This window comes from Caretta caretta, chromosome 13 (assembly GCF_965140235.1).
Source record: "Caretta caretta isolate rCarCar2 chromosome 13, rCarCar1.hap1, whole genome shotgun sequence".
Classification (NCBI taxonomy): Eukaryota; Metazoa; Chordata; order Testudines; family Cheloniidae; genus Caretta; species Caretta caretta.
Window position 1 is genome coordinate 14,506,277 of NC_134218.1, and position 27,706 is coordinate 14,533,982.

The 27,706-nt window shown below is 41.9% G+C and overlaps 1 long non-coding RNA gene across 1 annotated transcript in view; it reads left to right on the forward strand.

The window, feature by feature from the left end:
- Positions 1-27,706, forward strand: part of LOC142068727 (uncharacterized) — a 45,169-nt gene that overhangs the window by 13,497 nt on the left and 3,966 nt on the right. Inside the window, exon 2 of the long non-coding RNA XR_012664628.1 lies at positions 13,986-14,186. This is a non-coding gene — a long non-coding RNA (uncharacterized LOC142068727). The remainder of the gene's footprint in view (positions 1-13,985; positions 14,187-27,706) is intronic.

Genomic DNA, 27,706 nt, shown 5'->3' on the forward strand with positions numbered 1-27,706 from the left:
TGAGAGCCACTGGATTAGACCATCAAGGTACCATTTTACTGTGGTCTCATAAACCAGCATCTGTGGCTACTATGTTCATGCAGCTTGTGGAAATGAAGTGTTAGACAATGTGGGTAGGGAAAATGAAAAACACATCTCTGTATAAACCTGTTTTCTAAAAAGATCAAATGCTAAAGGCTGAATCATAGAATCATAGAATATCAGGGTTGGAAGGGACCTCAGGAGGTCATCTAGTCCAACCCCCTGCTCAAAGCAGGACCGATCCCCAATTAAATCATCCCAGCCAGGACTTTGTCAAGCCTGACCTTCAAAACTTCTAAGGAAGGAGATTCCACCACCTCCCTAGGTAACGCATTCCAGTGTTTCACCACCCTCCTAGTGAAAAAGTTTTTCCTAGTATCCAACCTAAATCTCCCCCACAGCAACTTGAGACCATTACTCCTTGTTCTGTCATCTGCTACCACTGAGAATAGTCTAGAGCCATCCTCTTTGGAACCCCCTTTCAGGTAGTTGAAAGCAGCTATCAAATCCCCCCTCATTCTTCTCTTCCATAGACTAAACATCTCCAGTTCCCTCAGCCTCTCCTCATAACTCATGTGTTCCAGTCCCCTAATCAGTTTTGTTGCCCTCCGCTGGACTCTTTCCAATTTTTCCACATCCTTCTTGTAGCGTGGGGCCCAAAACTGGACACAGTACTCCAGATGAGGCCTCACCAGTGTCGAATAGAGGGGAACGATCACGTCCCTTGATCTGCTGGCAATGCCCCTACTTATACATCCCAAAATGCCATTGGCCTTCTTGGCAACAAGGGCACACTGTTGACTCATATCCAGCTTCTCGTCCACTGTAACCCCTAGGTCCTTTTCTGCAGAACTGCTGCTGAGTCATTCGGTCCCTAGTCTGTAGCGGTGCATTGGATTCTTCCGTCCTAAGTGCAGGACTCTGCACTTGTCCTTGCTGAACCTCATCAGATTTCTTTTGGCCCAATCCTCCAATTTGTCTAGGTCCCTCTGTATCCTATCCCTACCCTCCAGTGTATATACCTCTCCTCCCAGTTTAGTGTCATCAAATTTGCTGAGGGTGCAATCCACACCATCCTCCAGATCATTTATGAAGATATTGAACAAAACCGGCCCCAGGTCCTACCCTTGGGGCACTCCACTTGATACCGGCTGCCAACTAGACATGGAGCCATTGATCACTACCCGTTGAGCCCGACAATCTAGCCAGCTTTCGATCTACCTTATAGTCCATTCATCCAGCCCATACTACTTTAACTTGCTGGCAAGAATACTGCGGGAGACACTGTCAAAAACTTTGCTAAAGTCAAGGAACAACACGTCCACTGCTTTCCCTTTATCCACAGAACCAGTTATCTCGTCATAGAAGGCAATTAGATTAGTCAGGCATGACTTGCTCTTGGTGAATCCATGCTGACTGTTCCTGATCACTGGTTGGGTATTACACAAAGGGACCTGATCCTTAGCTATATAAATAGGCAATCTCAGTTGACCTTGGTGGAACTATGCCAGTTTATGCCATCCAGGGGTGAAAGTGAGCCGGTATGGGCCAGTACGGCATACTGGTAAGAAGCCGATACCGGCCCATACGCAGCCCACATTAAAGCACTGCCACAGAAGCACTTTAACGTCCCTGCCCCTTTTGCCTCCCCCATCAGCGGCCCTGCCGGTAGGGTCCAGGCAGGGCTGCCGTCGGGGGAGGCAAAAGGGGCAGCAACGTTAAAGCGCTGCCCCTTCTGCCTGAGGCCTGGCCCCTGTACCGGTAAGAATTTATTATGATTTTCACCCCTGATGCCATCTGAGAATCAGGCCCAGGCAATGTAATCCGGAATAGCAAATCCTAGCACATGTTGCTTAACTGGTTTCATGCCACTATTACTGTATTCATAAATTAGCTAATAATGCCTTTCTGCAACTGACATAGGCATGGAGTCAAAGAAAAATGAGGGCTCATTTGTGACCAAACCTAGCTAAAACTTTATCATCTAAGACCCAGATTTCTAGAACTGCATGCATATAATTGTCATGATTTCGGGCAAAACTCCAAATTGCACATGCAAATGCCACACACCTGGTCATTTATGTGCTCAGCTATTACAATTATGTGGAACTTCGATAACTGCATATACATATTAGATGTACAGCTGTGCTCACACGTTCAGAAATGTATAGCACCTCCGACATTAGCCCCTTGATTAAGTGGTTGGCTTTTTGGAAACACCTGTTCCCAAAGCCAACTCCGATGTGAACAGACAAGTAGGGCATTTGGAGTTGCAACGTGACGTTAGTTACCTGACATCTCTGTGTGCCCTTTTGGTATATGCACCATAAAGACAGTTGTATGTCATATCTATCTGAGAAAAATGCATCACATGGATAAGTGTGATGCGTGGTCCAGGGAAGTAGATAAAGCTAGGAGGAAAAAAGTCTGAATTCCAGGAAGAGAGAAGCTCAACGTCAGCAGCAGCTGAGGTCTGGCATTTTTTGAAAGCTGAATTCCCAGTTAATAGTGCCCCAACAACAACTATAATTATGTATGGTTCAAGAAACACCATTATAGATAGTTGTGGTTGACTTATTATTTAGTTGGTTTCAATGGGAGCGGGATTGGCTCCCAATTTGATAAATTAATTCATAACTATTAAGCGCCAGACTTTTCTGGTTACACTGGCAGATTGGATACGAGCCATCACTTGCCAGCCCTGAGAGAGGGGAAGTCTTCACTAGCCTAATGCCAGAAGAGCTGGCTCCTGTACCAGCTGCTTCACCCCCTTCCCCTACCCATCCGAGCATAGAGGTGTGTCAAGAGAAATAGTAGGTTCATGTCATGGGAGCTGAGAAGTGTGCTATACCAATCCTCCACTGTCATAAGGTCCCTTATGGAATCTATGATCAGTGGCATAATATAGAGCAGCCCCCAGCCTGCTCCGACTTGCTCTGGGCTGGTGCACAATCAACGAGCCATTATTGGCTCCCTGATATGACCCTGCATTGAGCAGAGGTCAGAAGCAGGGGAGAATCAAGCCTTTTTAATTTCATATTTAAAAGCCCTAATTATGGTTTCACTTCATGTCTAGGGATCTACAGTTGAATCACACGTCATTCGGTTCTTTCATTTCCTGTAATAAAATGGTAAGTGCTCAAATAAAGAAGAAAATTCAAAGACCCTTTCCTTTAAAGTAGGGGTTGGGGGAGTGGAGAGAAAAAAAGTCTTCTCTGTAGTTCTTCAGGCTCTGTAACAGGTCTGTAGTGCTGTATTGATCATTCATTGTCAACATCCTCAGTTCAATGGTTTCTGAAGTCTGTATTTTGATTATAGTTAGTAACTTGCAGATTCTTTTTGCTGAACTGGCTGCAAGACCACAATTCCACTGTATTATAAGCATGCAGTATGGGTAGGAAGAAGTCCAAATACTTCTTTTTTTTTTTTTGTTAATGGCCTATAATCCTGCAATGGGGTTTAGCATCAGGATCATCTGAAGCTTCCTGAATACAGGGTACAACTGTGATTTGCATCTCAGAAAAAAGTTCAACCAATAAACATGAGAAGCTCTCACCAATGAGCTAACTCTGCTTCCATTAATGTCAATGGGAGATTTATCATAGACTTTAATGGGAGCAAAATTAGGCCAATATTTACTGCATTTGAAAATCTGGTCCTCGAGGTTTTAACTTCAATTCAGGCTACTAAATCCACATTTGGGCACCTGTCAGCTCCCACTGAAATCACAATGTATCATTTCAAATAGGATAGACAGTGCCACCCTTCTTGCCCCGAGGGGCTTCCCCTCCTGTACAGCCCTCCCCTCCCCCAATGATTAATTCCCCATGTCTCCATTAGGTATAAGAGCATTCCACAATGACTAAAATAATGTGGAAGCACTGGAGCCCTTCGAAACCTGGATTAATCTTCTTCAGGACAAGTTATAAGGCTGTTTGTAACAGGCCAGTAAATTAATTATTAGCAATCCTTATTTATACAGAATCGTCTGTGTTCCCTGAATCCCGCAGGGCCCCATGGAATACGGGCACACTAATAAGAGAGCGGCAGCATGCACAAAGCAGTGAATAAAGAGAATGCTAAAGCTGGGCTGCTTGATGTGCAGTCTTCTCTGATATCAAACTTTTTCAATTAGGGAAAAGAAGCCAGAAGCCTTTACCTACCCCTCTCCCCGAAAAAAAAAAATCTTTGATCTCCCCTTTTATGTGTTTTTCCCCAAAAGGAGCCGTGCCAGCTTTACAGAAATAGCCATCTGCAAAACAATTTTCAAGCTAGCAGTGAACACAGCTTGCTTTAGAAAAATAATAAACTTTCACATAATGGCATGCATGTGGCAATTCTTGTGATGTTGCTCTCTCCCACCCTGAAAAAAAGAAAGTTTGTGTAGAAGATAGATGTCAAAGACATCAATCCTACACACAACTGTAAATATTTGCCTTGAAAAAGCATGTGGTACATCCTGTAATTCTTGGCTGAGCCTGATAATCTGGTGGCAGCTTAATTGGTTGTTAGTGGACTAAAACAAAGAATCCGTTAAATAAATTAAATAAACATCTTGGGGCCTGATTTCTCAGAGATACTGAGCTGCTGCCGCTTGCGTTGGCTTCCATGTGAGTTTTGGGTGCTCAGTACTTCCGTAAATCAGAGCTTTGGCTGGCAATTAAAAGTTAAAAGCATAGTTCAAACAAGTTCCCAGTCCCAGAATAAAACCCCCAAACCAAGATTTTCAAAAATGGGTGACTAAAGTTAGGCTGCTAAATCCTTATTTATATTCCTGAATAATGGCTGGATTTTTCAAAACTGCTGAGCATGCAGTAGCTTCCAATCTGATTAGAGATGACTGTAGGGTGGGTTGGAAAACAATTCTGTTTTTCAAAAAAAATAAAACAAAAAAAAAACCTCAGGCTTTAAAATTGTTCTCATGCTAATTCAGAATGAGACCTTTTGAATTTGTTTTTCCATGAAAAAAAAAAGTCATAGATTGTAAGGCCAGAAGGGGCCACATCTAACCTGACTTGCTATGTAACACAGGCCCTAGAATTCCCACAAAACAATTCTAGTTTGTACTAGAACATATCTTTTAGAAAAGGGTCCGACATTACTTTTATTGCCAGTAATGGAGAATCTTCCACAAGCCTTGGCAAATTGTTCCAGTGGTTCATTACCCTCATTGCTAAAATTCACATCCTTTTTTCCTGATTGGTTGCAAGGATTTGTTTAGAAGTGGATTAGGTTTAGAAGTATGAGCAACAAAGGTGATGTCGTGGTGGGAGTCTGCTATAAACCATCGGACCAGGGGGATGAGGTGGACGAGGCTTTCTTCTGGCAACTAACGGAAGTTACTAGATTGCAGGCCCTGATTCTCATGGGAGACTTCAATCACCATGATATCTGCTGGGAGAGCAATACAGCGGTGCATAGACAATCCAGAAAGTTTTTGGAAAGTGTAGGGGACAATTTCCTGGTGCAAGTGCTGGAGGAACCAACTAGGGGCAGAGCTGTTCTTGACCTGCTGCTCACAAACCAGGAAGAATTAGCAGGGGAAGCAAAAGTGGATGGGAACCTGGGAGGCAGTAACCATGAGATGGTCCGGTTCAGGATCCTGACACAAGGAAGAAAGGAGCGCAGCAGAATACGGATCCTGGACTTCAGAAAAGCAGACTTTGACGCCCTCCGGGAACTGATGGGCAGGATCCCCTGGGAGAATAACATGAGGGGGAAAGGAGTCCAGGAGAGCTGTCTGTACTTTAAAGAATCCTTATTGAGGTTACAGGGACAAACCATCCCGATGTGTAGAAAGAATAGTAAATATGGCAGGCGACCAGCTTGGCTTAACAGTGAAATCCTTGCTGATCTTAAACACAAAAAAGAAGCTTACAAGAAGTGGAAGATTGGACAAATGACCAGGGAGGAGTATAAAAATATTGCTCAGGCATGCAGGAGTGAAATCAGAAGGCCAAATCACACTTGGAGTTGCAACTAGCAAGAGTTCTTAAGAGTAACAAGAAGAGTTTCTTCAGGTACGTTAGCAACAAGAAGAAAGTCAAGGAAAGTGTGGGCCCCTTACTGAATGAGGGAGGCAACCAAGTGGCAGAGGAAGTGGAAAAGGTAATGTACTCAATGCTTTTTTTTGCCTCTGTCTTCACAAACAAGGTCAGCTCCTAGACTACTGCACTGGGCAGCACAGCATGGGGAGGAGGTGACCAGCCCTCTGTGGAGAAAGAAGTGGTTCGGGATTATTTAGAAAAGCTGGACGAGCACAAGTCCATGGGGCCGGATGCAGTGCATCCGAGAGTGCTAAAGGAGTTGACAGATGTGATTGCAGAGCCATTGGCCATTATCTTTGAAAACTCATGGCGATCGGGGGAGGTACTGAATGACTGGAAAATGGCTAATGTAGTTCCCATCTTTAAAAAAGGGAAGGAGGAGGATCTGGGGAACTACAGGCCAGTCAGCCTCACCTCAGTCCCTGGAAAAATCATGGAGCAGGTCCTCAAGGAATCAATTCTGAAGCACCTGGAAGAGAGGAAAGTGATCAGGAACAGTCAGCATGGATTCACCAAGGGCAAGTCATGCCTGACTAACCTAATTGCCTTCTACGACAAGATAACTGGCTCTGTGGATGAGGGGAAAGCAGTGGACGTGTTATTCCTTGACTTTAGCAAAGCTTTTGGTATGGTCTCCCACAGTATTCTTGCCAGCAAGTTAAAGAAGTATGGGCTGGATGAATGGACTATAAGGTGGATAGAAAGCTGGCTAGATTGTCGGGCTCAACGGGTAGTGATCAATGGCTCCATGTCTAGTTGGCAGCCGGTATCAAGCGGAATGCCCCAAGGGTCGGTTTTGTTCAATATCTTCATTAATGATCTGGAGGATGGCATGGATTGCACCCTCAGCAAGCTTGCAGATGAAACTAAACTGGGAGGAGAGGTAGATACACTGGAGGGTAGGGATAGGATACAGAGGGACCTAGACAAATTAGAGGATTGGACCAAAAGAATCTGATGAGGTTCAACAAGAACAAGTGCAGAGTCCTGTACTTAGGATGGAAGAATCCAATGCACCACTACAGACTAGGGACCGAATGGCTAGGCAGCAGTTCTGCACAAAGGACCTAGGGGTTACAGTGGTCGAGAAGCTGGATATGAGTCAACAGAGTGCCCTTGTTGCCAAGAAGGCCAATGGCATTTTGGGATGTATAAGTAGGGGCATTGCCAGCAGATCGTTCCTCTCTATTCGACATTGGTGAGGCCTCATCTGGAGTACTGTGTCCAGTTTTGGGCCCCACACTACAAGAAGGATGTGAAAAAATTGGAAAGAGTCCAGCAGAGGGCAACAAAACTGATTAGGGGACTGGAACACGATGACTTATGAGGAGAGGCTGAGGGAGCTGGGATTGTTTAGCCTGCAGAAGAGAAGAATGAGGGGGGATTTGATAGCTGCTTTCAACTACCTGAAAGGGGGTTCCAAAGAGGATGGCTCTAGACTGTTCTCAGTGGTAGCAGATGACAGAACGAGGAGTAATGGTCTCAAGTTGCAGTGGGGGAGGTTTAGGTTGAATATTAGGAAAAACTTTTTCATGAGGAGGGTGGTGAAGCACTGGAATGAGTTACCTAGGGCGGTGGTGGAATCTCCTTCCTTTGAGGTTTTTAAGGTCAGGCTTGACAAAGCCCTCGCTGGGATGATTTAGTTGGGGATTGGCCCTGCTTTGAGCAGGGGGTTGGACTAGATGACCTCCTGAGGTCCCTTCCAACCCTGATATTCTATGATTCTTAGAACCCAGAAAGCTCCAAATCAGGAGCACAGACCTGAATTTACATCTGTCCTATCTCAGCTGAGTGCCCTCTCATTTTCTATACTGGGCCTGGGGGGGAAAAAGGTTCCAATGACACTTTCTACAAAACCAACACACTTGTGCAAAACATTTTTCCCCCTCTACATCAGAATAGAAGCCTAAAGGTGGAATTTATATTAAATGGGAAAGGTAGCAAATATATTTAAAACTGAGAAAAGGATTTTTTTTTTTAATACAACACATACTTAACCTATGGAACCCAGTACCACGACAATTACGTGGCTAGCTGCCAACAGCAAGGATCAAAAAAAAGATTAGGCATATATCTGAAACATCCACAGTTACGGTAGACAATGCACGCACACAGAAAATAGAAGGAATATAAACTCTATGCCTGAAGGCATGAGTCAGCCACTTAACAGATGTGGGGTAGCACTTTCTGCTATGGACAGGATGTTCCACTGTTGGGTTGCTGGCACCTCCCTCAACCTTTGGATACTGACCAGTAACAGAGACAGGACATTGGACTTGATAAACCAGAGGTCTGCTCCAGTATGGTAATTCCTATGTTGTGTGTCCTTATGGTTTACTTGATATCTGGAAAAAAAGGGTCTCAATTCAATTTCTTAAGTTTAATAGTAAAGTGGGCTACACATGGAACAAAGCCCTTTGCTTTGGGTTACCCACTGTATTATTTTTTATTATAATTATTTGAATTGGAGGCCGGAGCATGCTTTCCTGGGATTGCAATGCAGTTAATTTTGTTTACTATGCAGAGAAAAAAAGAAAATACAGTGCCCAACACAAGTGATCTGGATCTTGACTGGGGACTCTGATTTTACTGTAATAAATAGCAATTCCTTTTTGAACATATGGGATTTGCCTCCTTATTCTTCAGGAAAAAAGGGGCCATCGCATTGAGTACAAATTTAAGGGATTCAGTAGCAGCCCCTGCCTGTGCTGTTAAACTGTAGATACAAATATTGTTCCCACTTCTTGGCTCCTGAGGAGAGACTTCCATTGATATGTTAATATCGTCTTTTCTCTTGTTTCCATGACCTAAGAGCTTAGAAGTTCCGGTATTAGCTACAGTACTTGTATGAAATAAAAGTAACTTCTCATTCCTATATAAAAAACTCAATGTTTTCTAAAAATGCTTTAATGGGCGAACAGGAGTAAGAACTATTTTAAAATATGGGAGATAGGAGTATGAGAAATTCTGTGTCTTTTGTTATTCCAGAAACGTTATCTTTATCGTGATGTTCATATCAATGTTATTAGTGTGCTGACATTGATATTAACTATAAGTAGCATGTATTTAAAATGTGGTCAGAAAAATTAGATATAATCTAAGCCAAGGAATGAATCATTATTTTCTGTATTGATACTTCAAACTGATTATTATTATGATAAAAATAACCCACACAGAACAAAGTTCTGTTATTTGCGTTTAAAGGAATTGTTGCATAGGATTTACATATTGCATAGCAACAACGAACAGGTTGAACAATTAGAGAGAACCAGTCCATACACACTGTAGTGTTTGCACTTTCAGGTAGATGAGTTCAGAAGTACTGGACTTTTCAAAGTTTCAAAACTAACGACAGCATAAAAGTGAGCATTCCAGCAGCAATGTGGTCCAGTATACAGGGCACTGGCCTAGAGTCAGGAGGCCTGTATTCAATTCACAATTCAATTTGTAGAACCAGTGCTGCTTTCTCTCGCTTTTAACATTACTTATTAGAGGTAAGAATGGGAAATATGTTTAAGTAACATCGGCCTTGTCTACAATGCAGTGGGAAGTTTCTTGTTGGTTTAACTGTAGTGGTATTGTTAAACTGGAAAAGCCCTCTACGTGTGGAGGCAGTTTTGCTGGTATAAAAATGCTCATACTGGCATAAATTACACTAGTGTAAACACTTTTATACCAGAATACCCATGTTCACACTAAGCCTGTACTGCTATAGCTATGTTTTGTGTTAAAAAACAAAACAAAAAACAAACAAACAGAAAAAACTTCCCTAGGTGACCTGTAGCTATACTGGTAAAACCTCTAGGACGAGTCCATAGTGCTTGATGCTGCAGCATGCTCGTGTGTCCTCTGCCAAACTGGCCAAGTTCAGAGCTTGCATAAACAGATTCAACTCCATTGAGTTCAGTGGCATTACACTGGCTTATGGCAGGTCTGAATATGGCCCATAGGTTTAAAGGTGAGTTTGGCCTAACTGAACTGTTGAACCTGCAAAATTTGTAAGTGCACCTTTACAGGCCAGATTGAGGCTGGCTGAAAATCTGGCCTTTCCATAGGTCAAGGTCATCATGCTATAAATTTCTTTGACTTCAGTTGAGTTATACCACAGATGAATTTGACCCAATAGCTAAGATCATGCTTACATGTATCTGGGGGTCTCAATTACCTTTGTTCAGAGTGTCACATCTGGCTTCCAAATGCAGAACAGTTTCCCTACTTTGTCCTCCTAACAGGGACCAGTGTTATCAAGGGGTGGCTTAAAGATACAATGGAACATATTATTGCGTAAGAGATTGTTCTGGAGAATATGAATAAAAATTTCTTAAGAGCCCGCTGTTCATGACACATAGATTTTTATAGCTCATAGTCCTGTACATGCATGAACCTGACTTATCCGTGGGCACAGCAAATGTTTTGCTTCCATGACTCAGGCATGCATGAAAATGCACGAACACTTTGCTCGAGCGCTTTAAATAATGTAGGCCTATGTGGTAAAAATGTTACCTAACACAATAGACCAAGTATCTTACAATTCCTGAGCTGGACCCTGTCATACTTTTTTACATGCAGTTAAGTTCTAAAATGAAGCAGTACGGGCTACAGTCTTTTTTGTGGTGTTCATGTCAGCAACTTTCATTTCACGGTTCTCACGTGTCATTTTGTGAAATTAACAGAAAACTGCATCCACCTGAAGTCTGCAGTTTCCATAGACCAGAGAAAAGCATTTTCAGAAAAGCACATTTTGCTTTATTTTAAAATGTCAAAGCACTGATCTGAGAGAAGGGCACAGTAACCCTGAAACATCTGTGAGCAGAACTATGTTCCTGTAACAAACTGCCAAAATAGTTTATAGACCTAGAATCCTCCAGGTATTTTCTCAAATCCACAGACTGGTCTTGAGGGCCAACGTTTGCTTTGGGATACTCACATTAGCAGATGTGTATGAAAAATACAACAAATACTTTTGTTGCTCAGGGGTGTGAAAAAAAACACCCGACATAAGTTTTGCCGGCACAAGTGGTCGTGTGCACAGCGCTACATTGGCAGGAGATTGGTAGCTGGTTTAAGCGCTCTTACAGTAGCACAAGCTTGCAAGTGTGGACATGACCTACATGTCTCCTCGTGTGGGTCTTATGTCAGACAGCTGGAAATAATATGGATCTGTGACTAAACAGATCGGTGGGTATGGAAGCATTTTGCTATTTAGCAGCAAAACATTGACTAAGATACTGTCTACGCAACTATAACAAACTCAGTCTTCCTAGGCCGAACAGGACTGTCCCCTGGCCTGGTTACAACAGAGTTAAAATCCCAGAGTAAATGGCACCTAGCTGTGTACAAGAACCAGATTAAAACTGTACACAGTCCAAGGCCTTACACCTACAAGCAGGATGTTGTTAGGGTCCTTTCTTCAATACAACCTTTAACTCTGGGGTATCAGAGGGCATGTCTACACTTGCCATTTAAAGTGAAAAAAGTACCTTTTTTGTGCAAAAACCATGGGACAGTCTACAGTTGCCAATGACTTTTTGCGGTGAAACTCAGAAGTTTCACTGCGAAAAGAAAACCACCTCCATGACAGATGTACAGCTCATACCAATGATGCTTTTGCGGTGATGTGCAAGTGAAGACACATGCTTGTTCTTCCACTTTACACAGCTTTTAACCTCCGCAGGATATGCCACAGTGCCTAGGTGACCACTCAAGTAAACAGACATCCATCCCTCCCCCTGTAAAGTCCCAGAACTTTGAAACTCCTCTTCCTGTTTTCTTGGCAAGTGCTCACTTATCACAGGTGGCAATGCCTGCTCCAGGGAGCAAAGGATCCTCTGCTTGGAGCAATGCTGAGCTACTGGAGCTGATCAGTGTTTGGGGAGAGGAGGCTGTGCAGGGACCCAAGATGCCCCGCGATCATTGCTCCCCCCTCCCCCACTTCCCACAAGACCTAGCATCAAAATGGAGAGAGCTGCACTATGGGATAGCTGCCCTCAGTGCGCGGCTCTCATCGGGGATGGAAGTGCTGCAAATGTGAACACTCTCTGACACCCGTGGAAGTGAGTGAGTACACAAACCAGTGCTTTCCTTTCACTGGTTCACTACCACCAGTGAAACTGACAGTGCAAAAACTCTGCAAGTGTAGACACAGCCAGAGTCAAGGGGCAATTCTGTTGTAACCTGGCTGTCTGGTTAAAGCTGTAACGTAGGTGGCGCCTTAATCCTTTATCAGAAATATGTATTACAAGTATTTGAAGGAAGAATCAGTGAAAATAATTAGGTCATTTTGAGAGACCACATATCCCCCATTCCCCCCTATGTCAGTCAAGATTTATAGAGGTGTTCTTGATGTCCATTCCAAGAGCTCCAGTGGGGTATTATCGATTATCTTGTCTGTGGAACCTGCTCTTTTCAATAGTTCACTACAGCCTGAGTTTGTTGTCATTCAGGGCAGGAAGTACCTGTCTAGATTAGTAAAATTTTCACTGATATTACATTACATTGACACAGTTACACTAATGCAAAGCCCTAACGTAGATAAATACAACAGAGTAAACCCTGTTTCGCACTTGTAACGTGTATTTGCATTTAGGGTCTATATCAGTGTAATGGCATCAACATAGTTACACTAGTTCAGTGTTTCCAAATCTTAATCTCACAAGTTTGTTCTGATTTTTTAATATATTGGCCCTGTGCAGCAGGGCGGGAGTTTGCTGTTTAACTTTAGAATCATCCGTTTGTGTGGCCAATCTTTGTTGGATTTGTGTGTGTTTTTAAAATGAACATGTAATGTCCCTGTGCCAAAGGAATGGGCACCCTACAAGTATATTATGATTTTTTCCTCATTATCTTATGTTTCCATTTTGTGTTTTAAAAATCCTTACAAATAAAACCCAAGCCAGTGTTTCCTTCTTAATCCAAACCCTTGCCATTCTATGACTTTATTATAGACCAACTGGATTCCTGAGTACATTGTAGAGGATTAGCTTTGTTGTGTTCTTTTTGTGGGAGGTTTATTGAAAACTCATCCTGAGCTGTGGTCAGTTTATAGGATCTGTTAAATACACAGTGCTCCAGCTCATTGTTTCAGCAGAGTGATAAAGGGTTTGCCTGATGTAATTAACATATTGGCTGGAAAACAGAAAATTAACCATTTGAAGACTTGAATGCTGAAAACTACCCTGCGTGCTCAGGGAGGAGTGTTGTTGGGGTGAGGAACACAGTTATTGTCTTCATTAAAGCGTGGGCAGCAGCATCTTTTTAATTGTTTCTATTATTAATTGTTTGATTAATACTTTTATTGGCCTGGAAACACTGTGGTGGAGAATTCTGATTCAAGTCTCCTGATCAGATATATCCCCTTTATCATCTGCCCTTGGTCAGGTCAGATGTAATAGGTAGAGCCCTTCCGGACAAATCAACAAAACAAGACATTTGGAGAATCATTAGCCCACAGTCTAGTCTAACTGCTTTGTATTTGGACAGAAAATGGCCAAGATATTTAATATGTAGTTACTCTGCATGTGTGGCAAGTGTTTTCCATAAGGATTTTTTACTACACATGATAATTAACATTTTAAAGTCTGAGGAACAAACTTTGCTCTCAGTAACACCAGAATAAATCTGGAGTGACTCCACTGTAAACTCTTCAAGCTGGGGATTGTTTTTCCAATCTTGATTTGAGGATCTGGGCCAAAGTCCCCAAGGTAGTTAGGCACTAAACTTTCATTGATTTTTAAGGGAGTTTAGTACCTAAATTCGTTGAGGATCTGGGCCAGTGTGTTCAACTAATAAATAATAGTGAATAATAAATAAATTAAATTAATAATAATAGTGAATTTGACCATATGTATTTAGATGGAAAAATTATATAGAAATATTTATTAAATAACTGACTTGATGAACTTGTTTGTTCTCTTTTAGAAAAGGAACATCTGAAAGCGACATATTTCGGCTGAGTTGAAGCATGGCTTCCCTGGTTGTGGGAATACTTTGTGGATTAAAATTTCAGTAACTGAACCTTATTTTATCTGATTTACATCCACATTGTAGCAGCGAAAGGGTCAACTACCCAGATTTGTGCCTGCAACTGAATTACAGGTGCAAAATGTGAACAAAATGGAGGTCAGTCACCCTTCTGAAAATGTACTCCTTTATTTCTCTTTTAAATCTCTCAAGATATGGCAAGAGGGTTGTAGGAAATTCAAGATTTTCCTATGGGGCAGGTGACTAAGGGCATGGCTACACTTGCAGATGTAGAGCGCTTTGAGTTAAATCAGCCTTCGTAGAGCGCAGTAGGGAAAGCGCTGCAGTCTGTCCACACTGACAGCTTCAAGCGCTCTGGCGTGGCCACATTTGCGGCACTTGCAGCGGCATTGGGAGCAGTGTATTATGGGCAGCTATCCCAGCATGCTAGTGGCTGCAACGTGTTTTTCAAAAGGGGAGGCGGGTGGAGTGTGACAGGGAGTGTGTTGTGTGTGTGTGTGGGGAGAGAGTGTGGGTTTTTGGGGGGCTGAGAGCATGTCATCATGCTGTCTTGTAAGTCTTGTAAGCCCCCTCTCCCCTCTCTCTCTCACACAGCATTCCACAGTAATGGTTGCTTTGTCTCGGAGGAGATAGAATCATAGAATATCAGGGTTGGAAGGGACCTCAGGAGGTCATCTAGTCCAACCCCCTGCTCAAAGCAGGACCAATCCCCAATTTTTGCCCCAGATCCCAAACGGCCCCCTCAACGATTGAACTCACAACCCTGGGTTTAGCAGGCCAATGCTCAAACCACTGAGCTATCCCTCAAGCTATCCCTCAAGCAGCCCGCTGTCAAAAACGGAGCTTTCAACAGGCATTTCCACATTCCTACAGCCGATTCCAAACAATGAGAAGAGTGGCCACTTGATTTAAGGGGATTATGGGACGTTCCGGAGGCTGATCAGAGCGCAGTAAAGCAACACCTCATTCACACTGGCGCCGCGGCGCTCCAGCGGGGACGCAGCACATGTTATTGCACTCGCCGAGGTGGACCACCAGCAGCACTGTAGCCGTGGAGTCAGAGCGCTCTACTTGCTTTGCCAGCGTGGACGGGAAGGGAGCTAGTGCACCCGGGGTCCTTTATTGTGCTGTAACTCGCAAGTGTAGCCAAGCCCTAAAACAGACTTACACACCTCGTATGCGTTGACATGGTTAATTATAATAGGCCGGATTCTGATCTCATTTACACTGACGTCAGCCTAGAGTCACTTCAGATTTACATTCATGTAACTGAGACAAGGCTGGTCCCAGTGGCTCCAGAAAAAGTGTTAAAAAAGACCCTCTCTTAAGACTCACTAATTCTGTTTATATAATAACTCAAAGTCATAGTCTACTGAAACAACAATCCACATCTGGTGTTGAGACAAAATGTAATTTTCACTGTACTTGAAACAATGCTTTCCCTTTCACTCTTTTGGTAATATTAACAAAAAGAAAAGGAGTACTTGTGGCACCTTAGAGACTAACCAATTTATTTGAGCATGAGCTTTCGTGAGCTACAGCTCACTTCATGCTCAAATAAATTGGTTAGTCTCTAAGGTGCCACAAGTACTCCTTTTCTTTTTGCGAATACAGACTAACACGGCTGTTACTCTGAAACTTGGTAATATTAATATCTGTAGAATTGAAAAAACCTAAACAATCTGTGCATAAAAGAGTTAGAGGTTTATTTCTCATTCCACATGCATTGTTCATTCACTTACCTGATGTTAAAAGCCAGGACCACTAAGAAACTGTCTGAGATACTTTGTCTTTTCAATGCATCCTGGGATATTCACTGTACTGAAACAGCATAAGCAATAGCCACCATTTTGCAGCAATTCTAGTGTTGAAACCAAACGGTGCCCACTCATCGTTCACTGCCCAGCTGTCTTTTGCCTTTGCCACTCCTTCTCCTCCTCCAATGAAACCTTTCACTTACAGGCCTTTTTAAAAGGGGTGGAGAAGGAGAAAGAAAAGCACTGGCTAATGCAAACTTCAATAAGTTAAAATCAAAGACAGGGCTGATTACAATAGGGCCATTTTTTCACAAAAATCTATACATCTATTTAAAGACAATCTAATCTCAAAAAACCCATACTACCGATCATGTTTCTCTAAATCATGGACACTAAGGAAAGAGGATCTTAGCATTTAATGGTGGGTCTTGCTTTAATATATGAGTAGTTCCTAACTGATTTCAATGCATTTTGACACTAGTGCAGTACAAGAGGGAGAGAAGAAAAGCTATATAGCTTAAAGGTAGTGGAATATGTGTTTATTTATAATAGGAGTACTTATTTTTTTGCTGTGAGAAGATTAAATAATCATTTTGCTGGACCAGTGATTGCCATAAAATTATCACCACTGCTGTTTTGCAAATGATTACACTTGTGTGGTCTTAGATATCACAGTAACATTAACTAGGCAAAAGGTGAAATTATAGAGACTTTATTGGTGACCACTATACAAGTCCTACTAAAAAGGTCATTTTAAAAAATAGACATTTTTATAAACACTCACAAACTAATAAAATATTTGTAGGGGCAGCTTTTTGTGTGTCAGGGAAATCAAAAAGTCACACTCCTAGCTAGCATCATTTTATGCCAGCAAAATCCCTGAAGGTAGATATGGTTATCCTGACATTCAAGTATTTTAGCTGGAATAGCTTATTTCGTTTGGGGAACTGGTATAAACTATACTGGCAAAGGAACTCTTTTGCTGGTATATGCTGAACCTCTGCTAGGAGGTTTGATCAGTGTAGCTACACGTCACTGGCATATCTCTAATGTGTGTAGCAAACCCGTTCTGTTGTAGGCCTAGCCTTTAGATCTTATCTAGAGGCTCATTTGTGGCCTCCTGTAAGGGAAGCACATTGATGGGCAGACCGGGAACCCAGTTGTGACTCAGAGAATCACAACGGGGTTCCTAGGTCCGCTCCTTGCTCTGGTGTGGGGGCCAGGAGTGGTGGTAACTTTTACTAGCCCTATGCTAAGGCCTGATGCAAAATTTACTCCTCTGTTGTGCCAGCGTAGCTGTGCTGGCCAGTGCATAGTGAGGAGGGAACGGAGACCCCACTACCCTTGTCTGCCCATTCCTTCCATGTGTGCAAGAGAGGGAGTAGGCCCTGTGAAAAATATTCTTCCCTGAGCTGGCACCTGTGATGTACAGAACCTGCCCTATGTGGGTAGCTCACAACTGAGCTCTAAATACTAAGTAATACCAATTATTATTCAAAAACTTAAGGTATATGAGAGTCCATGGTCATTTTTGAGTCCATTAGAAGATTTTTAATGTGATTCGTGCCTGCCTAATGCTATAAAAGAATAATACAAACACATCATGGTGCTTTTCAGCAGCAGATCCCAATGACTCAGATTCTCAAAGATGGTCAGGTGCCTAAATCCCATTGATTTCAAATACCTTTTGAAGATCTTGGCCAACGCACTTTTACCAAAAAGGTCAATATCACTATTCCCATTTTAGACATGGGGAAACTGAGCCTCAGAGAGGAAGGGACTTGTTCAAGATCACCCAGAAGGCCCGTGGCAGATCCAGAAATAGGACCTAGGTCTCCTGAGTCTTAGCCCAGTGCTCTATCTGTTAGGCAGCACTGCCTCCCATACACTGCTAGACTTGTGTGTAAGTTACCGAAGCATGTTGGAGCTCTGCTGCAACAGGGGATGGCATCTTGAGTATGATTCTAGCCAGCGTTGTTCCCTGCTCCTTTGGAATGCTCTGTACTGTACAGCCAAAGGCTTCCCGGAAGCACACTCTGGATGCATGAGCCTGGTTGTGAAAGTGATTTGTCTAAACCATGTTACCACAATAGTTCTCAAAACTAATGTCATCTTCTATTAATACTGGCAGTTCCATGCTTCTCTTTCCCTCCTTCCCCTTCCCCCCCATCCCAACTAATTTTCTAGCATTAAGTAAAATTGGGGCTGGGGCACAGTAACTTTTACATGGCGATCAACTTAAAACTTTAACCGCAGTAACAACAAGGTGTTACAGTTTCTTAGATCTCATGAAAAATGTTCTTCCTTCCCTTTCTTTGAGCATAACCAGACTTGTCACTGCTTAATAAAAATGAAATGCCATCAGAATGGAGCAGCTTGCTTACAGGATACCTAATAGGCTCTGTCTATTCTTTCAATCATTTAAGTATGATTTGCATCAATGTTTACAGCTGCTGAACATTTACAGTTACACAGCTATTATGTCTTCTAACAGCCGAATGAACTGGTGTTTACTACTGTACAGGCTAGCAGAGAGAATAATAGATGTTACACAACAGCCCTTCCACCGGAGGAGATCAGTTCCTTCAAGGACAGATATACATTTAGCCAGGTTGTGCAACCTCATTTGCATGATTTTTTAAATTAATTATTAACTATTATTCATTAATTATTATTATTATTATTAAAGGGTGAAATTCTCTCTAGTGAAGAGGGCTAAGTGCTATGCAGACATATTTCACACCACCCCAATATCCCAGAGAGGGATTCCAGCATTCCAGCTCCAAATAGGCCTATGAGAGAAAAGTCATTACGGTATCCATTGTCTGGAAACTGACAGTGAGGGATAAGGAAGGGCTGTCTTTGGGCAGAGACCTTCTTTTGTTCCGTGTTTGTACAGGTTCCTGGTCCATTACTGGGACTCCAAGACATTACAGTAATAGTGCCATAATTTATATTCTATATGATGGAATGGCAACAGCAGAGGGTTTACTATTCAGCACCATGCTCTGCCAGTGCATGTCCTACAGTCCTTACTCTGTCCTCAATCTGGGAAGTCTTTTACTGATGCCAGGTGAGTTTGTTCCTGAATAAGGAATACAGTACTAGGCCTTTAGAAAATCTATGTTCTTCTATAGGCACCTAAGAATTTCTTTTGCTGTCACAATTTTTTTCCTACTATGGATAGGACTTCACTGCAAAGTTAGTCCAAGCTATTACTTAGGTGTTGGTTCTACCTATTTCCTACCCACCCATGCTCCCACACATTCTCTCTCTCTCTCTCATTTCAATTTAGTGGTGCTTTTAGCCCAGGCTAGGTGGCCTGGTTGCAAGTGTGGGTTTGAACCTGGGTTTCACTTTCATTCATGTTTATAATCTGCCTATTTTGCAGGCTAAATCACTTATACTCCTCCAGTGCCTTCCTACTATTGCCCCTGTGTGCCCAGAAGGACAAACGAGGTCTCCCATAATTCATTGAGAAAGAACCATAGAGTGGCTCAGCTTACTGCAGCATAAAAGAATCATGGGATATGCCCAAAAGTCCCAGTGAGAGACAGGACTGTGCAGAATCAGCAAGAACACAGTAACTTGGGTAGGGCTGCTTATACCCGATCACCTGGGATAACTCTGGAGTGAGGACAGACCCTATGTTGGGGGTGGTTTTTGCAGTGAAGAAATTTACAAGTCTTTTAAACAAGCTAATCAAAACCAGCATATAATTCTTTTCTTTAAACAGTTCTACTCATCTACTCTTCAGTGAAGCAGACTGCATTGCTATCAGCAATGTTTTGACTTTAAGGAGCAGAAAAATCTATGGGTTTCCATTTATCAGATATAGGGTTAAATTAATCCCTAATGCCAGTCTATTAAAGCCAACAGATACACCAGTTTGGCCTCTAATCTTTTATTTTCTACTGATTTTTACTTTTCACTGCAATTTCTGGAAGATTATTTTCCATGACCTCATCTGCACTGGAGAATTAAACTGGGTATAATTAGAAACATTAGGATTGGCCCATGTGAAACTGGCCTGCTACAAACTGTCCACTTCCTCAGTCCTATTACACTTGTATTTATTTTCCACATCCACATACAGCAACATATAAAATCAGTGGGTAGATTACCCCCTAGGAACCTATCACATAGTTCCCAGCAATTACTCTGCATAGTGTCTTCTGGGAGAAGATTATAAGGGAGTGACTGGTGTTGGGGGGACTAGTTCTAATGTGCCAACTAATTATTATTTGACATTTGTGTTGCAATACTATCTAGAGGTCCCAGTCAGAGATCAGAGCTCATTGTGCTAGACACTGTCCACACACAAAAACATCTGCCCAAAGAGCTTAGTTTGCCTGCCCAAAGAGCTTAGGGTATGTCTTCACTACCCGCCGGATTGGCAGGCAGCAATCGATCCAGTGGGCATCGATTTATTTTGTCTAGACTAGACATGACCCCCGAGCACTCTCCCGTCGACTCCTGTACTCTAGTGCCGCGAGAGGCGCAGGCAGAGTCGACAGCGGAGCGGCAGCAGTCGACTCACCGCGGTAAGTCGATTTAAGTACGTCGACTTCAGCTACATTATTCACGTAGCTGAAGTTGCATAACTTAGATCGATTCTCCCCCCAGTGTAGACCAGGGCTTAGTTTGCCAGCACATCATCATCTACATACTAGCACTGTTATGTTCTAAGCCAGGAATACAAGTTACGTGGAGCTTGTCTACATGTCAACATCTACCATTTGTTCTGAGATGCTTACACAGCTATAACTATACTGGTATAGCCTCCAGAACGTAGACATTCTTGTTGGAAAATGAGGATGCCCACACTTGGGGTTTTATGGGTATAACTACATCAAATTAAATTTGCATCTTAGGTTATACTGAAAAACTTTCCTCTGTAGAGGAGGCTTTAGGCTTGCTCTCAATAGGACTAACAAAAATGGGATGAGGGCACCTTTAGAATGTTTCTCGCAAATGTGTGTGTAAACCCCCATTGTGGTAGAAGCTAATAATGTTAATTTAGCATGCCGGAATTCTGCAATGTAGACAAAGCTTGTGTATTTGTTTTGATTTAAAAGCGCTTCACTACATTTTTGCATCAGTTCTGCATTAGTACACTAGAATCTCTTCTTTTATCAAACCTGTTTCTCTGATAGTTTCACTTAGGTGCTTATTCAGCAAGCCATCCTTGTTCAGGTAAGCACTTAAACATGTGCTTAAATTTAAGCACATATTTCAGTGGAGTTTAGTGGAATATGTCTAAGGCCTTGTCTGCTCTAAAAATGTTATGACAATTTCCCACTCTTTTCCCAGGTCAGCTCCACTGGTGGAAGCACAAGTAAAAAGATAAACAGGAATAGCCCAGTGAAGTCACAGACTTCATAAGCGGACATATTTGGGAAACGCTATAGGGTAAAGCTATATCATTGACCATTGTCTCTGGCACTGTATTCTACAAGGGCCTGACCCAGAGCCGGTCGGAAAATGGGAAAAATTTACGTGAAATTTGTGCCAAGGCTGTTTATTTTACCTAAAAAAAAAATACCAAGAATTTTTTTTCTCCCTCAACCAGCTGCAGTTTTAACCACTGCCTGTTACAATTTTATACCAACTTATGTCAGTTGAATTCATTGTTTCTGCCTTACATTGCTAATTTTCTTCCTTTTTATGTCTTTCTATTCATATTATGTATAGTTGTCTCGATAGTTTGCAATCTGGTTGACAGTATCTAATTCCCTCTCCCCACTTCCTGCCATGAATTCAACGTTCTCTTTAAGTGTTATGCCCCTCTTTATCTGGATTTCGCTTTTCCTGGGGGCATCAAGCTGTGACAGTCTGAATGAAGGAGATCCTAAACATTCCAGTGAAACACACAGCAAAATCCTTAATCACAAGGAGTGAGGAGTGGAAAGTTTTAAAAACTGCCTAAAGATTAAACCAAAAATGATGGCCCTCTCCCTTCAAATAAGTGAGACTCAGAAGGTTTGTCCTTTCTCTTTTCAGTTTCTCTTTACTCAACAGGCCTCTTAAGGCCTGATACATTTGTACAAATGATATGTGATTATTCAGATGTTTTACTAACTACATGGTTTGTGCTTTAAGGCTTGACCAGAAATACAAGGTATTACCTCACCCACCTTGTCTCTTGTTGTATAACTTTGGCATTTCTAATTCAACCTGGCAATGATTAACTGATGCACAGAAAATACCCGGTTAACATCTAATATAAAATAGATGCTAATTCCCTACATATGATGGAAATCAGAACAAATGTTTACTTTTAACACTGGTTTTTCTCTTGTAACTATAGTAACAACAGAGTTCACTATAGCAGCATAGCAAGGATTCATCTTAGAAATACATTTTATACATGTAAAAACAGAGACAATTCTAAAAGGAAATGAGGAGCTTTTCAGTGTTGTTTTGTTTAATATCTGTTTAATATCCTCAGTTTCTTCAGGCTATTATCCAGAGTTTAAAAAAAAATAATACTGGCATTTCTTGCTTTCTTGTAAAACTTTTTCCATTTGGGTGAACGTGTCACTGAATAACCAGCTAGCACTTGCCTTACAATTGGGCACATCAATTAGCCACCTGTCAAGCTTATTGCATTTAGGTCTGAAAATAAAAGGGCTTTTGAATGAATGGGTTAGTCATAAAATTCTGTTGAAGGAAATATTGAAGACAAAATTCTGTGTGTGTTGAAGTATAAAACTGTATAGAGTTCTTCTATTTCCTCCTGGTTACGTGCTATTAGACATCATTATTAGGGTCTTCACTGCAGAGTTAACTTTGGTGATTGGCAGCCATGTCTGAGATGCAGATTAGCCTAGCCTGGGTATGAGCAGCCACATTGCAAAGCCCTACCTGAGTTACTGTGTCCTCTCTGGTGCTGCGCTCCCCCACGTGAGTTGCTAGGACTTTGGGGTACGTCCAATGGTTCTTTGTTTTGTAGTAAGCTAAACTACTCTGATTCTTTCCCAGTAAGCTGTGGGAGAACTTGTCTGTCCTTTGGGCATACCGAGGGCAGATTGTGGGAAGGTACTACAGAACTATCGGCACTTGAGTGATTTAACCTGCATCCTTGCTGCATTGTGGACAGGTTATCAGCATGAGTTAAAGTAGAACCCAGATTCTAACCCATACCCCCAGCTGTATTGAAAGTACTGCTTAATTCGGGGGAGGGGGTTTTGTGTGTGGACAGAAAGTGGATTAGGAGCAACACTAAATAAGAGCCTACCGCAGTATAGTTGTGCTCAATTAAATTATGACATGCACAGTGTCAGATCTCCTTTGAGGAAGAGAGTTTATGTATCCAAAATGGCCAAAGAGAACCCTCCTGTAAGGTTCCTCTTATTTATTCATGGTTAGCATCACATTACACATTTCTTCACTATTCCAGTAAATTCAGCATTACTGACAAAGTTTCCATAGCTAGATTGCACAAACATAATGCAATGTGGCATGAATAATGTATGGGTCAACTGCCATATATAGGCCTGCATTTCACTCATTTTAGACAGAACAATTTGGGGTGCTCAACTTGAGACTACCTGATGTATCCCCGGGATCAACCAAAAATGGATGCACCCAAAATTAGTGGATGCTTTTAACCCTGTAGTTGATAGAGTGCGTAAGAACAATGTTACTCTACATAAATATATTATACACTCCCATAGATTCAACTGTCCCGATTCCATGCTTCTTAGAAAGACAATCTGCTAGTAGCACAGCAGACTACAGTAAATATTAAAATAAATACGTAGCAATAGCATTATTATAGATTGCAAGCTTTTGTTGTTGTTTGTGCGTACACAGCATTTAATACAATGGAGGGCCCTCGTCCATACTGGGATTCCAAGGCACTATCACAATACAAATAGCAAATAGTAAGCTACTGTCTTTTCTTTAGCATGGTTTTATGCTGTTGCTCTCTCACAGCAAATGGGTGTCTACTTGTTTTCCGTTAGACTTTAAGTGCTTTCTTTTGGTCATTTGTAACACAATTTGAAGTAAGTTCATATGTATACCATTTCAAGGCAAAATGGTCAAAAACAGTCTGAATATCTGTTTCATAGAGGCATGCCAAGCAGTTTAAAGCACACTTCTGAAATTCCTTCAAAAAGAATGCAGATACACAACAATAAAGAGAACTAGATACAGCATCAATTCTTCTCCACTCCTCATCCCGTTCCTATGCTTTTCAGTGTTAATTCCTTAACCCAGTCTCAGAAATGCATGCTGACAAATGATACCCTGTAGCCAAGGAGTACAGGAGTCCATCTATACACATGCAGGGTGAAAATTTCCCCCAATCATCTGGGCCATTGAAGTCCATGGGCATTTTGCTGCTGACTTCAGCGGGGCCAGTATTTAATCCCTGATGTTATAGCTTTCCAACTCCTGGTGTTTTGCCTTTCAGCACTGATTGTTCTTCTCACCGTAAATTCTCCTTTTGACAGGCACTGAAACTATATAGGATGGCATATAAACCCTAAATAGGATTTCAGTTACAAGTATATTTGTAGATGTTTTACTTTCACAGAATCAATTAATTCAACCTCCCTTGTCTTGTCTAAGGTAGATCCACAAGTTGAGGATCTGGCCCTTAAAGTTCTGCTCTGTTTGACATTCTAAGTCGGTGCAAAAAAATTATGTAGAACTTCCTTTTTCTGAGCCTTCTTCCTTTCTATACCCTGTTAAATGGCTTCTTCTGCCTATAAAACTGCACAATATTTGAAAACCTCAGATTAAAAAAAAAGTCATGAATACAATTTTCCATGCTCTGTCATTATGATTTAAAAAGTAATTTTAAATCATAAAATATCTTCATTGCACGCATGTGAGCATACAAACATAGTATTCTAATGTTATCTGATTCTTCATTTATGTCCCTAAAGGCATGGGTACTAAGTACAAACATATGGGAGCTGTATACCTCTAATGTGGAAGCTCACTATCTAATTTTGAGCATTAAGGCATGGTATAAAAGGAGTAGATTGAGAATTACTCAGTATGAAGAATTCATTTTTAATAAGCTGAAATGGGATATTATAGAGACATCAGCATTGCTGAGCATTTATGAACAATAATTTAGTTTTCCTCAGGACTGTCATTCCTATACAGAGAGGAAGGATGAAAAAATAACAGGGAGTGTCTTGAGAGATTGTATTGTTCCTTTAATGGGTTAACTACAGTACATCAAAACATAAAGCCCTTCTTTAAAGTGGTTAACTCAATCAATTATTATTCAACAGATAAAAGAGCTTCAAGACAGGTGCTGAGCTATTGACCCGTTTGCAAAAATATTGGGTGTTTCAAAAGATAAGCTGCTTACAAATGTATTCTTTCAAAGGGTGAGAAATGGTGGACAAGACTAGGTAGTCAATGCATTCTCACCAAGGTGACAAAGTGTACTTAATACAAATTTACATTTATAGTGTGAAATTTAATTAACTTGTTTATTAACTGTCTTTCCCCTCCCCCCCCCCCAAAGTGGTGGTGGGTTTGGTTTTGTTTTTGCTGGGTTGGTTCCAGAATAGAATCAAAGATTGAATTTCTTCATTCTAGGACAGTAACTCAGAGAAACGAAATCTCTCCATGTGGGGATGTAAATGCAGTTTTGTGAGAAGCTGTAGAACAAGCTGGACTTGTTTCAAGCCAAAAGAGTTTAACTTTATTGACTTTACTGCTTTGCTGTTTAGTTGCACTTGAGTGACTTCATTAAAAAGGAAGGCAGTTACTTAATCATACAATCCAAACTGCTAGTGTCATTCACAGTTTCCTGTTCCATTTTTATTCAGTGAGTTGAATATGAGTTTTATAAAGTTCTGTTGGATATTATACCTGAACAAAATATCCTTTTTATCATTCTTTTTTTAAATTAGCACTTTCTTAAGAATGTGTCTGTCTTGGAGGATAAATAATGCTTTAGTATGCCTCCTGTTGAAAACCTCTTCAATTACATTAAATAATACTTTGAAATATTAGAACCTCTTGCATTCAGAAACTTCAACACATTTTACAAGTGATGGATTAAGTCTCAAAACGTACCTGTGAGGTTGCTTATTATTGTTGCTTATTAGTAGCATTGCAGTAACACTAAGAGGCTGCAATCATGGATCAGTGTCTCATAGTTCTCTGTTCTTCACCCCCACACCCCCAAAAAAAGAGTTGCTACTCCAAAGAGTTTATAATGCAAGTATATAAGAAGAGACAATAGGTGAATACAATAGATAGGGCAGCACATGTTAACAGTGAGGTTATCATCATTTGTGTAATAAACAGTCCCAGCTTATCTGCGCCTAGCTGCTGTAGACATCACAGCAGAGATGAGATTTAAGGAAGATTTGAAGGAGAATAACGTCATAGCTTTGCATACTTATTTGGGGAGCTCCTTCCATACATAAATACTTGTCAAATGGTCAAATACTATATTTGCCATGTTTCAAAGTAGCAGTCGTGTTAGTCTGTATCTGCAAAAAGAAGAGGAGGACTTGTGGCACCTTAGAGACTAACACATTTATTTGAACATAAGCTTTCATGGGCTACAGCTCACTTCATCCTTTTCTTCTTAAAAAGAAAAGGAGTACTTCTGGCGCCTTAGAGACTAACAAATGTATTTGAGCATAAGCTTTTGTGAGCTACAGCTCGCTTCATCGGATGCACGTAGCTCACGAAAGCTTATGCTCAAATACATTTGTTAGTCTCTAAGGTGCCACAAGAAGTCCTTATATTTGCCATGTTATAAATGGCCAGGGCGGGGTGTAGGCACCAGCAAAATAAGCAGGTGCTTGGGGCGGCACATTTCTAGGGGCGGCGTTCCGGCGCTGGCCCTAGAAATGTGTCCCTGCCGCCCCAGCTCACCTCCGCTCTGCCTCCACCTGCTCCCCCCCCCCGCCGCAACCCCCTGCCCTAGCTCCCCTCTGCTCCGCCTGCTCCCCTGAACATGCTGCCTCTCCCTCGCCTGAGAGGGAGAGGGGAGAAGCGGAGCGGCAGCATGTTCAGGGGAGCAGGCGGAGCGGAGGTGAGCTAGGGCAGGGGGTTGTGGGAAGGGAGCCGCAGGAAGCACAGGGGTGGAGGGGGAGGGAAATGTGGCATGCCCGGGGGACAAAGTGGGGCCAGGGATTTGGGGCGGAGCTGGGGGGGGGGAATGAAAAAAAAGCAGGGGTGGCCAACATTTTTTTTGCTTGGGGCGGCAAAAAGCCTAGAGCCAGCCCTGCAAATGGCCAGACTGAGGTGCAGAGATCAAAGGGCATGTTTCCAGCCCCCAGGTTTTACCATGTACATGTACAATTGTGTGCACACTTTTCATGTGCAAACACCTGTGCGTGAACCTAAAAATAAAAAAAAGGTTAATGTCTGTGTTGTGCAAACAAGTGTGAGTGTATTTGTAAAGCCCAGGGGGACAAATGTATTATAAAGGGGAGAACTCTAATCTGCTCTGTTATTAGAGAGTAGAGTTCCATTAAAAATTTGCCTCTTACAATTTGCCAGCATCACTGAGGAAATCTGACAGAACCACAAAATAAGACCAGATCTCCTGACTCAATGTCCTTTAGCCCTAAGGCTATCCTAACTAAATGGTGCCAGCGTTATTTAGAATAATCTTTGTTTCCTCCATGTATTAGATCTCGTGCAGGTGTTTTCTTTCAAATACCAATAGCTCAGCAAGTGATCAGTTATTTTGTACATCTAGGTGTTCATTTCTCAAATGTACTGTTCTGCAGCCAGTGTGTTTTGTTTGCTCTGGAACAGCTGTTTCAGGAATTTAAAATGATGAATTTATAATTTAATTGAGATGGTTTACTCGCTTTGGGGGGGTGGTTTGGTGCCAATATGTGCAAATTAAGTCTCCAATCCTGCAAAGACATGTGCTTAAATTTACCCCTGCTGAGTAGT